Below are 14,194 nucleotides of genomic sequence, written 5' to 3'. Positions count from 1 at the left end.
CATGCCAGGCTTCGAGGTAAGCCCTGAGGAAGGCCCCGAACCAGGATCGCGATGGACGCTCATGTTCGACGGTGCTTCCGATGCCCGAGGTCATGGCATAGATGTTGTTATCACTTCTCAAACTGGTTTCCACATCCCCTTCACCTCTAGATTATGTTTTGACTGCACCAACAATATGGCAGAATATGACGCATGTATCTACGGTTTAGAGGCAACAATCGACTTGAGAATCAAAATCCTTGAGGTATTCGGTGATTCAGCTCTGGTAATCAGTCAAGTGAAAGGCGACTGGAGACTCGAGATAACAAGTTGATACTCTACAAAGAGCATATCAGAAAACTGATCCCCTATTTTGATGAGATTTCCTTTCATCATATTTCTAGGAAAGAAAATCAGTTAGCAGACGCTCTAGCTACGTTGGCATCTATGTTCAAAGTCAAATGGAAGAATGAGGCACCATCCATCCAGATTAACCACTTAGATGAACCAACACATTGTCTAGAAATTGAGGCCGATCCTGAAGATAAGCCTTGGTTCTATGACATAAAGACATTTCTAGAGAAACGATAATATCCAGAGCGTATATCCATTACCGATAAGAAGGCTCTAAGAAGACTCTCTTCTAAGTTCTTCCTAAACGGTGATGTGCTGTATAAGAGGAATTATGATTATGTACTGCTCAGATGCGTGGATAGACACGAAGCTGGTACCATCATAAGGTCCATACACGAAGGTTGCGAGGGTGTACATGCGAAAGGTCCTGCTATGGCTTAGAAGATTCTCCGGGCTGGCTACTATTGGACGACAATGGAGGTCGATTGCTATAACTTTGTGAAAAGATGCCATAAGTGCCAGATATACGGTGATAAGATCTTTGTACCACCAACTCCGTTGAATGTTCTAACTTCTCCATGGCCCTTTTCTATGTGGGGCATCGATATGATTGGGATGATCGAACCCAAAGCTTCCAATGGACATCGATTCATCCTAGTCACTATTGATTACTTCACGAAATGGGTCGAGGCTGCTTCATATGCTAATGTCACTCGACAAGTGGTTACCTGGTTTATCAAGAAAGAGGTAATCTGCCGCTATGGGATACCTAGCAAGATCATCACTGATAACGCAAGTAATCTCAACAACACTGTGATGAGGGAGTTGTGCGAAGAATTTAAGATCGAGCACCACAACTCTTCACCATACCGGCCCAAGATGAATGGCACCATAGAAGCAGCTAACAAGAATATCAAGAGAATCGTCCAAAAGATGGTCAAGACATACAAGGACTGGCACGAGATGTTACCGTTCGCCTTGCATGGTTACAGAACTTCAGTCTGCATATCCACTGGGGCAACTCCGTACTCTCTGGTTTATGGGATGGAGGTTGTCCTACCAATCGAAGTTGAGATTCCTTCACTCAGGGTCATCATGGAAGCAGATCTTGATGAAGCTGAATGGGTTCAATCTCGGTATGACCAACTAAATCTAATTGAAGAGAAGCGTTTGACGGCCGTCTGTCATGGTCAGCTGTACCAAAGACGTCTCAAACAAGCTTTTGATAAGAAGGTTCTTCCTCGGTCATACCATGCTGGAGACCTCGTGCTCAAAAGATATTCTGCCATTCACTCAGACCCGCGAGGCAAATGGACTACCAACTATGAGGGACCTTTCGTAGTCAAAAAGGCCTTCTCAGGTGGGTCTCTAATCCTCACAACAATGGATGGGGAAGATTTGCCCTCGCCAGTGAATGCAGACATAGTCAAAAAATATTATGCCTAAAAAGAAATGATAAAAAGCCCGCTAGATTAATCTCCACAAGGTGAATCTAGGCAAAAATGGCTATCCCGATGGACCAAAAAATGATTTGTCCATGCAAAAGTTAGGGAATATATTTGAAGCTCGCTAAGTCGAAAACCCGAAAGGGCGGCTTAGGCAAAAAAGAGCATCCCGGTGGATAAAAAGAATTGAAAGATCCAGGGAAGAGTTAGGGATAAAGGCATCAACTATGATTCTTGAGTATACACGCTACAAGCTAGATATCAGAGGGTCAAAGACCGATCCAGTCACCGTCAGCCGAAGCAAGGCCTTGGGGTTCAGATTATATGGTAGATTAAGGCCAATGTTGTAATCAATGGAGAAAATCATACAAAATATTTCCCATTGCCATTTCAATTATTTTTTCAATTTTTGCAACATCCTCATTAAGGGCGTTTGCATCCTTGTACTCAACATATGTACAGATTCCATATCAATAAAATTCAGTTTATTCTACCCAATGTGTTGTTCTATATTTTGTATGCAAAATAACTTACTTGTCTTAGTCACATAATGCTTCAAAATTCTGGGAAATAATAAAAAGCTACATTAAAAGAGAAACAATCTGCATTATCGTTGAAATCCGATAAACCTGATAGGTGATTGGTGACTCAACAGCAATGTTGCTTGGATGCCTGTGACATTCAATTGACTGGGGGCACCATGGGGACTCCAGCGTTTCAGTGTTCCTTAACAAGCAAGGGGTTCCGTGATGGCAACGTTGGCACCATTTGAAACTCCTCGGCTATCATGTTCTAATTCTTGATGACGAGTCAAAACCCCGACCATAATAAAGACTCACCCCTACAAAAGCATGCATCATAAAAATAAGCATACCTCATGCATTGCATAAACATATCCTCCACACTGGTAATAAAGCCAATCATTGGGTCTGGCTAATTTCGGGAACATAGGTATTTAATCCTCTTTTACCTTGAATACCCGAAAAGCTTTCGCAATTCTTGTATTCAGGTCCAAGAAGATTAAATAGGGGCAACTGTTGTACCCCTAAATTTGCCCTCCCTTTTCTCACCCATGTATCTAATCACTTGATCAAGAGATGACTTTCATACATCCATAACTCATCCACATGCATCATTCCTCATGAATTCAGAAGAAACTTGGGCCCAGGAAGCCAGGGTTCACACATGTATCAAGATCCAAAGGCATGGGTTGGTCACATCATCAACATAACATGTGAAACCCTAATGATGGTGGTGAATGTTTGACTTCAACAAAGGTTGTGACTAGACAAACTTGGGCATTCAAAACCCTAATTTCTCAAGGCAGGATCTCTTGGAGCTCCCCTAGGCCTCATCTTGGCCTCAAAAGCCCTAATCAAGAGATGATAATCAAAGGAACTTGGTGGCTTGATTGTGTATTCATTATCAAGTTGCTTGACCTAGCTTGGAGTCTTGGTCTTAGTTCAAAGTCTTTGGTGCTATTCATTGGGTTGTGGACACATCTTGGGTCATCAGAACAATCAAACCCCTGTGTTTCAAGCCACTTATTGGTCATGCCATTGGTTCATGGATGTTAGATCAAAACCTTAACCTTAAGGTCTCATTTCATGGTCTCATTTCATGGTCTTCCTCAATTACATTATCAGTCAAGTTATTCTCTTTTCAAAAGTCAAACATTCAAGCCAATTGTGAAACCAATTTCAATCATTTTTCAAAACCATCTCAATCCATTTCATGTCATTTTAAACCATTACACATGATTCCATACAAGAAAATACAAAATTTGACATCTTTGACCAATTGTTGACTTTGGTCAACAGTTGACTTTTTGGTCAACTTTCACCAAAGTCAACCCTAAACCCTAGTGCCCTAAATTTCACCATGATCATCAATCCATTGTCCATGTACAAAGAAAATGCCAAAAAATAAAGTTTTGACAAATTGTTGACTTTGGTCAACAGTTGACTTTTTGGTCAACTTGACCAAAGTCAATCTCCTTTTTTTTACCATCAAAATTATAACCTAACCTAATTTGCCTTGGTTCTTCATCCAATCTTCATGCTTGGTGGTGCTTTCCCTTGATTACTTCATTTGCAAGTAAGTGACTTTGTGCACACCATGCTATTTGAGCATCTTGGAATCAACAGCCATTAGCCTTGGTCTGTCCCACACCTGGTCTAAAGAGTTCTCTAATAACACATAATCCTTTTCTTATCACCCATAGCTCTTGCCAAGAGTACAATACATCAAACCTTGAAAACACTTGACCTAGCCAAGGGAAACCACATGACAACCATGTTGCTGCAGGCAATTCATGTTACAACTTGCTTTGCCTTGCCCATTACCTTCTTGCTGCAACTAACCTGCTCCAAGCACACCAGCATCCAACTCAATAATCCAAAACAGTTCAATGAAAAAGCATACAGTTGAAGGTTCAAGCCAAATAATTAACCAAAATCATGGCACAACACTTAAACATCACACATGCCATAACCACACATCCAGTTGATAACCAGTTGCTCACACTTACAGTTTGTACTGGTGATGGCTCATGGAGGAAACTCCTGTAGAAATAATCCAACAGGACCAAATGATGTCATCACATGCTAAGAATCACAAAAACAGTCCACAGACCAAACCACAATGCTTGTTGCAGTTGAAGCATCAATGTATCATGACCATTTGGTGAAATTAAACCAAATCCTGCTAGCAATGTATGGTCCTGCAACACACTCAAAGTCTGGCCAACATTTTGTATCAAAACCTGAAATGCACCTGAGATCAACAACAATGTTCCTGCAATACAAAATCCGCAGTTAGGTTGCATCATGTTAGCATGCCAAACTATTTCAAGTTAAGACCAAATAGAGCAGACTACAACATGAAGCAAACTTCAATCCTTACATCACCAGCTAATGTGCAATCTTCATACAACAGACCTGCAATGATCCTGCAGTAAACCATATTGCCATGCAAAACAGACCATAATCTAAATCATTCAACAACCATTACTTTGGCAAATCATCCAACATAAATGATGCACTACCATAACCAACAGATGCAAGCCAATCCTGCATCAAACACTTGCAGACCATGTGCATAATTAGTTCAAATGCCATCCTAATGCAGCACAAAAACATTGCTTATTGCTTACAGTAAAACTAGACCATTGGTGCATGTCATAACCACGAGTTAAAAACTAGAAACAAGGCATCAATGTCCAAGTCAGAAGCAATACAGAATCATAGAAGCTAATGCAAAACAAACCAAGCCATAATGCCTCAGACCTGATGCAAAACCAAGTCCAACATGACTTGCTACAACAAAAAGCATATGCCACAACCATTTCATGCCTAGTCCAATGCATACCTGCTACACCACATCAATCCAATGATAACATGCATAAGAGCTTAACATCAATCACATTCAATGACTACATGCCTGCATCAGGTCCAAACTGTTGCAGTATACCATAAAAACATCCCAGCAGGAGCAAATCAAGGCAGTCATGCAGTTCCTCATGAGTCATCTTGCATCCAACACCAGGTCTAGATGTTGTAGTAAACCTATAAAATGGCAACAATCAGCAACAAGGATGGTTGACATGAGTTCAGTTCATCATCATTCACAATGCGGTAGCAACAAGGAAATTCATCATTGATGGTATCTTGCATCAGACCTAACCAACAACAAATCACACAAACAATAGCAACACATATTGCAACCAACCTGTTACACTTCTAACAATGACAATAGGACTAATAGAACCTGCATCAAGACCTCATATCACACCAAACCACATCAGTCTTGCACAAACACCATCCTGCAACATCCCTGTTCATCATCAAGCCAAGGCATAACAACTATAATAAGGTTCTTAATGAAAGCAGTCAAGCTGTTCAGTCCAAAGCAATATGAAATAAATTGGCAAACGCAATCCGTCATTAGTGGAAATCATGCTGCTGAACCTGTTTTGAAACCCTGTTGCAGAAGCAAATTGAATCCAAGCCAAACCTCCAAAGCCATTGAATTTCCCAAGCAAGCATATCACAGGCCATGATCAAATTTGTACCATGAGCTGGATTCAATGAACATGATCAAAATCTGCAGTAAAAAAAGCATGAGCCATTAGTGGAGCATATGAAAGTTGAAAGGAAAAGAGGATGCACATGTTAAGCTTGCATTGTATTGAATCAAAGCATATTCTAAACATCCCTCAATGACCAGTTCAGTAGGTTACCTCTAATTCATTGGTAATCCTAAGCCTAAAGCTACCCGCTACACATCCCAAAACCATTAACCTTTTTGTTTCATCTTTTCAAGCCAAGTGAAGTCACTTAAACTCCACTGGTAACTTGGACAACAGGTCATTAAGAATCACTCCAACACAACTTCAACCTCCTTCTAACCTGCAACAGCAAGTGAGAATCTTTTTAATTCACTCATTAACTAATTTTAACCAACTGAGTTGATTCTAACTAACTGAGTTTCACCATGAACTCAGTGAGTTGAATGCAACTAACTCCAAGCCTAAATAACTGTTTCCAATCCTAACTCCAATCTAAAAAATAATTCCAAACCTAGACTCTATATAAACATTTCATCACTCTCAGTTTCATCATTTTTTGAACCCTGTGAATTCTGAGCAATTTCTCTGCAACCTCTCCCACCCTCACCAAAGCTCTTACTCTCTCTCACAAGAAAAGCCATTGAAGCTTCACATTGAAGCTTCAATTCAGCTTGAGCTAAGCCACTTCACACTCTGTTATCAAATTTCATAAGAAGAAGGAGACGAAAAGAAGAAGAAGAAGAAGAAGGAAGAATTAAGGCCAGGAAGCTTACCGACAAATTCTCCGATCATCTTCTCCGGTATGTCAGTTACGTTTCGTTATCGCTTTCTTGCTCTGAGTATACCAACACGTAGAATTTATGTTGAGGAGTGAAAACCCCATGGTATTAGGCATTAATCTTCAGCGAGGGTCGTTTAATTGAACTTTGAATAGGCTAGGGTTCCTCCTTTGTTAAGAGCGATTCAATGAATCCTTTGACTGTTGCTCGATATCAGTACCATGAGCGTATCCAGTGTGTGATTAGGATTAGATTGGTGGGGCTGATTAGGTAGAAGCTAACACCGGCGCCGACGATGGCCGTCGGTGCGGTGGACCAAGGAGGAGAGACGGTGAGGTAGTGTTATGTTGCGCGCGCATGGATTTTGGTTTGACTCTGTTGACTTGTCTAAGTCAACAGAGGTGTTTTGAGTGGGCTTATGCGCTTAGGCCAATGGACATCACTATTTACACACTAGTTCTTACTGATGCACCCCCAGGTTTAGTGAGAAAATGAGTTTGGGCATAGTCAGCAAGGCCCATTAGCATTTTGCTAGTTTCCCACGCGTTTTCTGGTACACCTCCCTGTAGTGGAGGGCTTAGACATGCTGCTTGGGCCCAAACGGTCCGTTCCCATTTCATTAAGCGCACCCCCTATTTTTTTTTGTTGGATTCTCCGGCTGGACAAAAATCAGCATTGGGCTCATCCTGCATCCCATTAGTCTGATTCTAGTTTACACCACCCTTTTACCCTTTACACCCTATTTCCATTTTATTTTGTTTCGTTTATTTTCTTTTGGTTTTACATTTTAATTAGGATAACTAGGATAATATTAGATTAATTAGGGTGGTAAATCTTGATCATTAGCATATTAGGTTGTAAATAGAATTTCCCTTAGAATTAATTAGGATTTTTAATTAGAATTTTAATAAGGTTTTTAGTTAGAATTTCCAAATAGAAACAATTAGGTTTGATTAAATTTAGAATCATCCAATTTTCAACATTAGGATTAGAATTCATCTTTAGGATTTAATCAACTTTAAACCATGGTTAGATTTTGACATATTTCATTATTGACCATTTTGCCCTTATGGGCCTAATTTTGGTATTTTGTGTTGAAAATTGCATGTTCCCCTTTAGGATTAGAGTTCAATCAATTTTAGGACTTAACATAGAATTTTAATCTTGATTTTGATCAAGTTTGACATACTCCCTTAGGATTTCTAATCTAACTTAGAATATTCAACCAATTTCTAATGCATGATCCCTTAGGTTAGTTTCTAACAAGAACTAACTTCAATTAGATCCAAAATTAGTTCCCTACAAAACTAAAATAAAACCCCCGATTAAATTGATCAAAAACAATTTTGATTAATTAAATCCTTTGAACTTGTATAATCCCCCAGTCTAATTGAGTGACCAAAAGACCCTTGGTCACTTAGTAGGACTTTTCTTCCAAACTGTGGAGCTCAAGGCCTCAAGATAAGATCTTCAATCATGGAATCCTCATTCATACCAAGCAGTGGATTATTCAAGCACATCAAAGGTGGCATCTTCAACACTTGTTAAATCAAAGTTAGAAGAGTGTGACACGAGCCTTAAGCAATAGGCAAGGAGTGGTACTGGAATATTCCTACCCCCATTCTAAGTATCTTTGGATATGGGACGTATGACCCAACGCTCATCGTATTCACCTCTATTCATAGACTTTAGCACAATTCTAATCATACAATTGACAAGTCTATCTTCACAAAGCAAAAACAACAAAAGCAAGGACTACGTCAACAACTTATCAATCATGAATTAAGTTGTACGATACGAGCCTTAAGTAATGGAGAAGGAGTGGGACTGGAGTATTCCTACCCCCATTCTGAGTATCTTTGGGTATGGGATGTATCATCCAGCGCTCATCGTATTCGCCTCCATTCATAGACTTTAGCGCAATTTGAATCAAATTATTTATAAAGTCTTCATCTTCCATGCAAGAAACAACTACAAAGACTCTTCTCCCTCCACTTGAAAGTTAGTGTGATCCTCATCATCCAGTAACTATCAAGTCTATCCATTCTTCATTCTATTCAATTCTTAATCCTCCCATTCAAATCATTTCAATCTCAATCATCCATTTCCTCTTGCCCCCAATCAATTTCTTTTCAGTCCTAGTGGGCTGAACTACGAAAGCTCTGATTTCCTCATTTATACAATGAGGGTACGTAGGCAGGAGAACCCAGTTTCTTCGCGAGCTACCCTATTTATTAATCAATCATTCTTCATTCATTCAATCAATACCATATTTTTGAGATCAAATATCATCGTTCCTTGGATTCCATTCACATCCTTTTAGGACACTTAATGAATAATCCATCTTTGTGAACCAAGAGTTGTTTGTACTATGTAACAAACACTTCATTCCTTTGTTTTGGTTATTCCACTACAGTGATACCATGCCTCGGGCCCCTCACTTGTTGCTTTACCTTTACTCTTCGTGTTCCAAGTTTATTCCTTCATGGATTCAAGATACTTCTTCTCTTTGATCTCAAATTGTTTGTTCTCCAGCAAGTGATGCATTCTCCCTTGCACCCAACAATACTTTCTTGTGGGTCTCATTCTCACCCTTTTATGACGCTTAATGAATAGTCCGCCTTGTGAACCAAGAGTTATTCGCGCTATGCAGTCGAACACTTAATTCTTTCTTTTTCGGTTATTCCAATACGATGTTGTAAGCCCTCACGTGTTGGTTCATACCAGTTTTACTCTTGAGTTCGAAGCCAGTTATCTTCGTGAGCTCCCTCGATACCATTCTGTTGGTGCAAGCTATAATCTTCATCACTGTATATCTCCCTTTCTCTCTTTTCGTAGTTCCGAACTATGATTGCTCTGATTTTCTCATTACAGAATGAGAATACGTAGGCACGAGGGTGCGAATCCTTGGCGAGCATACTTCTAATTATTCCTCCTTCGCCTTAGGGCATCATTCATATCTTTCACTATCCATTACCTACCTTCGATCATAAATCGTCCACCCAGTGACATATCTGTCTCTTTGACATCAGAATACACCTTCTTTGGTATTCCATATATGCCCTTTTAGGACGCTTAATGAATAGTCCGCTTTCGCACCTAGAGTTGTTCGCGCTATGTAGTCGAACATTTAATTCCTTCTTTTTCAGCCAACCATATAGTGATACCATGTCTTAGACCCCTCACTTGTGGTTCATGCCACCTTTCCCTCTATGGTACAAATTCTATTTCTCTTATGGATTCCTAGACACTTTCACCATTTGATTTCAAACTATACCTTTTCAGTCACTTATCACCAGATACTATTTTGTGGCTTTGGTCACCTCACTCCATTCCTTTCCATAATACCTCCATACTCTACCTTCGTTCACTTCATGTGATATACCTTATTCTTTGATCCAAATACACTATACCTTTGTGCTCCATCTGTACCCTTTTTGTGAACCAAGGGCCGATTTGTTTGTCTTGTCAGACCTTGTAGCTTAGACAAACATCTCCTTACTTACTTTGCAGCCGTATTTAGGCAACCCTTTCTTTTCCGGTTATTCCAATACGATGTTGTAGGCCCTCACGTGTTGGTTCATACTAGTTTTACTCTTGGGTTCACATTTTCACCCCTTGTTGGAGTTCAAATCACATTATCCTTTGGTTCAGACCATCTTCATATCATACTTCTTTTCACCTTCCACCATTAGTTCTCTGAATTACGGAGCTCTGAATTCCTCATTGCACTATGAGGATACGTAGGCATGAGGGCCCTAATCCTCACCGAGCACTCTATTTATTTCCCTTCCTTTCCCTTCATTCTTTTGGGAGTAATCTTTAGTTAACACCTATTCGAGCGAGAACAATCAAAACGGTTCCCATGGAGTACCATGGATGTTTGGGGTGCTAATACCTTCCCCTTGCATAACCGACTTCCGTACCCAGTATATCTCTTTCCCCCGGGTTTTATCGATGTTTTCCCTTCCCTCTGGGGATAAATAAAGTTCGATGGCGACTCTGTTGTATGTTCGAGCGTGCTTTACGTTCGGGTATATTTCCGCTAGCTTCAGCATATATGCGAGTGTACGTTCTTATCATTGCAAACACCCATGTATCGTATATTGTATATGTGATCTTTTGTATCTATGTGATACTGCTAATAGTTTGCTTTGTATCCTTTTGGTGTTGTCAAAAGAAGAGAAGTACATGTAGCTAGGAAGTTATGATGTATACATTCAAGGGGAGCCTTTATGGACACAAAACACATCGTCTCAAGTTTTGCCATCATAAAAAATGGGGAGTATGTGAGTGTAACTTTATGGTAGATGTATTTTGTATGATATAAAAACAAGGATACTTTAGCGTTTATGTACATTGGACGGTATCATCTGAGTCTAATTATGAATTTTAGCATTAGGAAGCATGGTAACAGGTTTGGAAATGGTTTAGGAAAGATTCATGCATCAAGAAAAGGTTTTATGCGTCAAAAACTCATTTTTATGTGAAAAATGAATTACAGGTCGACACATACGCATTATAGGCCGACCTATAACGGGGAATTTCTTCTACAAGTCGACACATACGTTTTATAGGTCGGCTCATGTACTACATTTTTAAAGTCTGTAGGCTCTGCTAGACGTACCGCCTCTACAGGTCAACACATAACCTATACAGGTCAACACATAACCTATACAGGTCAACACATCGCTTCTACAGGTAGGCATATGCATCATATGTGTTAATACACGACTTATATAGGTCGATACATACATTAAAAATCTTGAAAATTTGCGTTGTTTTCTATTCCTTTTGCATTCCTTTTGATTCATACTTGCTTAAATATATATATATATATATATATATATACTTGGCACATGCATCATTTCTAGTAAGGTTTCTAGAGAGTAAAACTTATATGAAACCATGATTTAAAGCATTCTAATCATTTTCAACTTCATTCTATGCATACACACAAACAAACTACACATAATAATTCTTTGTTTATGTGTCATCTAGAATTAGGGTTGATAACGTCCAATTTAGGTTGATTTTACTGTCAATTGGGTTGAGATCTTTGAGGGTTTCAAATCAGAAAACCGAGTTGGGGTTTTCCTTCAAGATTATTTAGGGTTTGAAGGTTTTGGACAAGATTACACAATTCAGATTTGATAGAGTGAACTCTTTGAATAACGAGAAGTTCTTATAAAGGAATAGCGTGGGACGATGGATCACATTGGTACATCTTTAGTTTCAACAATTGCATGTTTTGGATTCGATTGAGTGAAAGCTTTGATGAACAAGGGGTTTCTTGAAAAAAGTAGCATGAGATGGTGATCAAGTCGGCATTGTCGGGTTACTTGATCAAGCTTTGATCAAGGGAAGAGAATGTGTCAGACTCAACATCAAACTTAGGGTTTATAGGGTCGGATTGCTACATCTCTATTGCATACATACATTTTCAAAGTAAGATTAATTTCATTATCTCAATTCGAGTTCGACTTTATGGCAGACATACCCATAACGAGGTCGATTAGGGAACTGCCTAAACAAATCCTCGTGTACCCCCCCCCCCCCCCTCTCTCTTATTTTGGTTTGCAAATTTTTGATTTCATCGGTCGTGCGATCAATTTGTTTGGATAATATTTTTAATTACATTTTGAAATTGGTGTTGCTAAGTTGTTCACAATTCCTTAGGTTCTGATTGGGTTTTAAGGTCAACAATACCACATAAATTTCCAAACAATATCGATTGCACACAAGGTTTTCATCAAATTGTTTCAATTGATTTTTTTGTGAATTATCATTAGAAGTAGTCTATCCTTGTTTCTTTGCATTCAACTGGTTGTGACTAATTGTGTTTGGTGAATTTGTGATTCATTATCATACAATGATTACAATTACACATATCCAAGTTTTTTGATAGCGGGTTCGATTAGACGATTTTGATCCGGGATACATCCGCTTGGTTTCCCGCGCCATAAAGTTTTCAAAACTATTTTTTGTCAAAGCTTTTAACTTATGATCTCTTCACCCTCTCTAGATCTAAGTATATCGTCTAATATTACTATCCACCCGATTCCCATTAAATCCTTCCCTCCACATGTACTATGTTCTCTTTTTACTATCACCAATTGTTGGTGTAAGCCCTAGAGGCCAATACTTTTGGTACTTGTATCGAATTATTTATTAATAATAAAAGACTTTTTCTTTATTATGTTTGTTTAATAAAGTCCCTAGAATAGCTAGTCCGTTTAATGTATCAAGTGTGACTTAAGCATGAGATCCCATTAAACATAAGGACATTGTTCTTAAAGTATCTGTAGTCGAGCTTTGTTGTGAAGTGGGATAACATTAAAGCATTAAGACTATTATGTATATAAACTGATGACCACATCTCATGGATCATGGATAAGGAGTTATCAAGTCTTAAACATAGGTATGAATATTAGGAGTAATATTTATATTAGATTGACCCGCTATGAGAATACTACATAGAATGTTATGCAAAGTGCCATAAGTTATTCTCATGGTGATAGTGGTGTATACCACCTTTCAACCTAAAACCACTATGGACCCTAGATGTAGAGTCGAGTACTTTATTGCTTATCAAACATTATTCGTAACTGGATGACCATAAAGACAGTTGATGGGTACTCTATGAAGCATGCTGAGAGACATGAGTGACCTAGATGGAATTTACCCATCCTGCGTAACACGATGAATGTCTAAGGGCCCAATATTGAACTTGACAAAGATGACACGGTCTATGCCTTGTGTTCAATATAGACATAAGGGCAAAAGGGTAATTGTACACATAAGTATTATGACAAAAGGATTTGTCATATCACACGACACTTTTGTGTCTTATGTAGCAATGATGTGTTGCTAGATACCACTCATTGTTTATTATCTTAAATACATGATTTAATATAATTACCAATATCGCGAAAACCTACAGGGTCACACACAAAAGGATAGATTGATGAGAGATAAAGTAAATAAGGAACATCGTAAGGTACAGTGCACTTAAGTGAATTGTAGAACATCGTAAGGTACATTGCACTTAAGTAGAATACGAAATAGGGTAACGTACCACGTGCTTAAGTGATTTTGGTATATCATAAGATATGGCTCATATACACTTAAGTGGGCTTTTTAACTTGCAACCCACACAAGTGGTTTTATAAATAGAACCCTTGTGCCGAAGCATTGTATTAGATGAAATTTCATTTCTATCTCTCTCTCTCTCTCTCACACACACACACACACACACACACACACACACACACACACACACTCAAAGCCCTCATTTGTAGCAGCTAGCACTGAGATTGAATGAATTTGTTCGTGTGGACTGAGTAGAGGCATTGTCACTATTCAACATTTGTGATCACTCCTTAGATTTGCATCAAAGGTCTAAATCGTCATAAGAGGTACCGATTTCTATCACTGATCATGCCCATTCATAAGGATCTCTAAAGGAGAAAATTTTAATTTTCGATGCGTTTTGGATCACTATTCTCCTTCAGTGGTATCAGAGCCACTTGCGAAACCATGCATCTGATAGCTGTTTATTTTCTGTA

This window comes from Lathyrus oleraceus, chromosome 3 (assembly GCF_024323335.1).
Source record: "Lathyrus oleraceus cultivar Zhongwan6 chromosome 3, CAAS_Psat_ZW6_1.0, whole genome shotgun sequence".
In the NCBI taxonomy this organism is placed as follows: domain Eukaryota; kingdom Viridiplantae; phylum Streptophyta; class Magnoliopsida; order Fabales; family Fabaceae; genus Lathyrus; species Lathyrus oleraceus.
Note: the sequence above shows the minus strand (reverse complement) of the source record.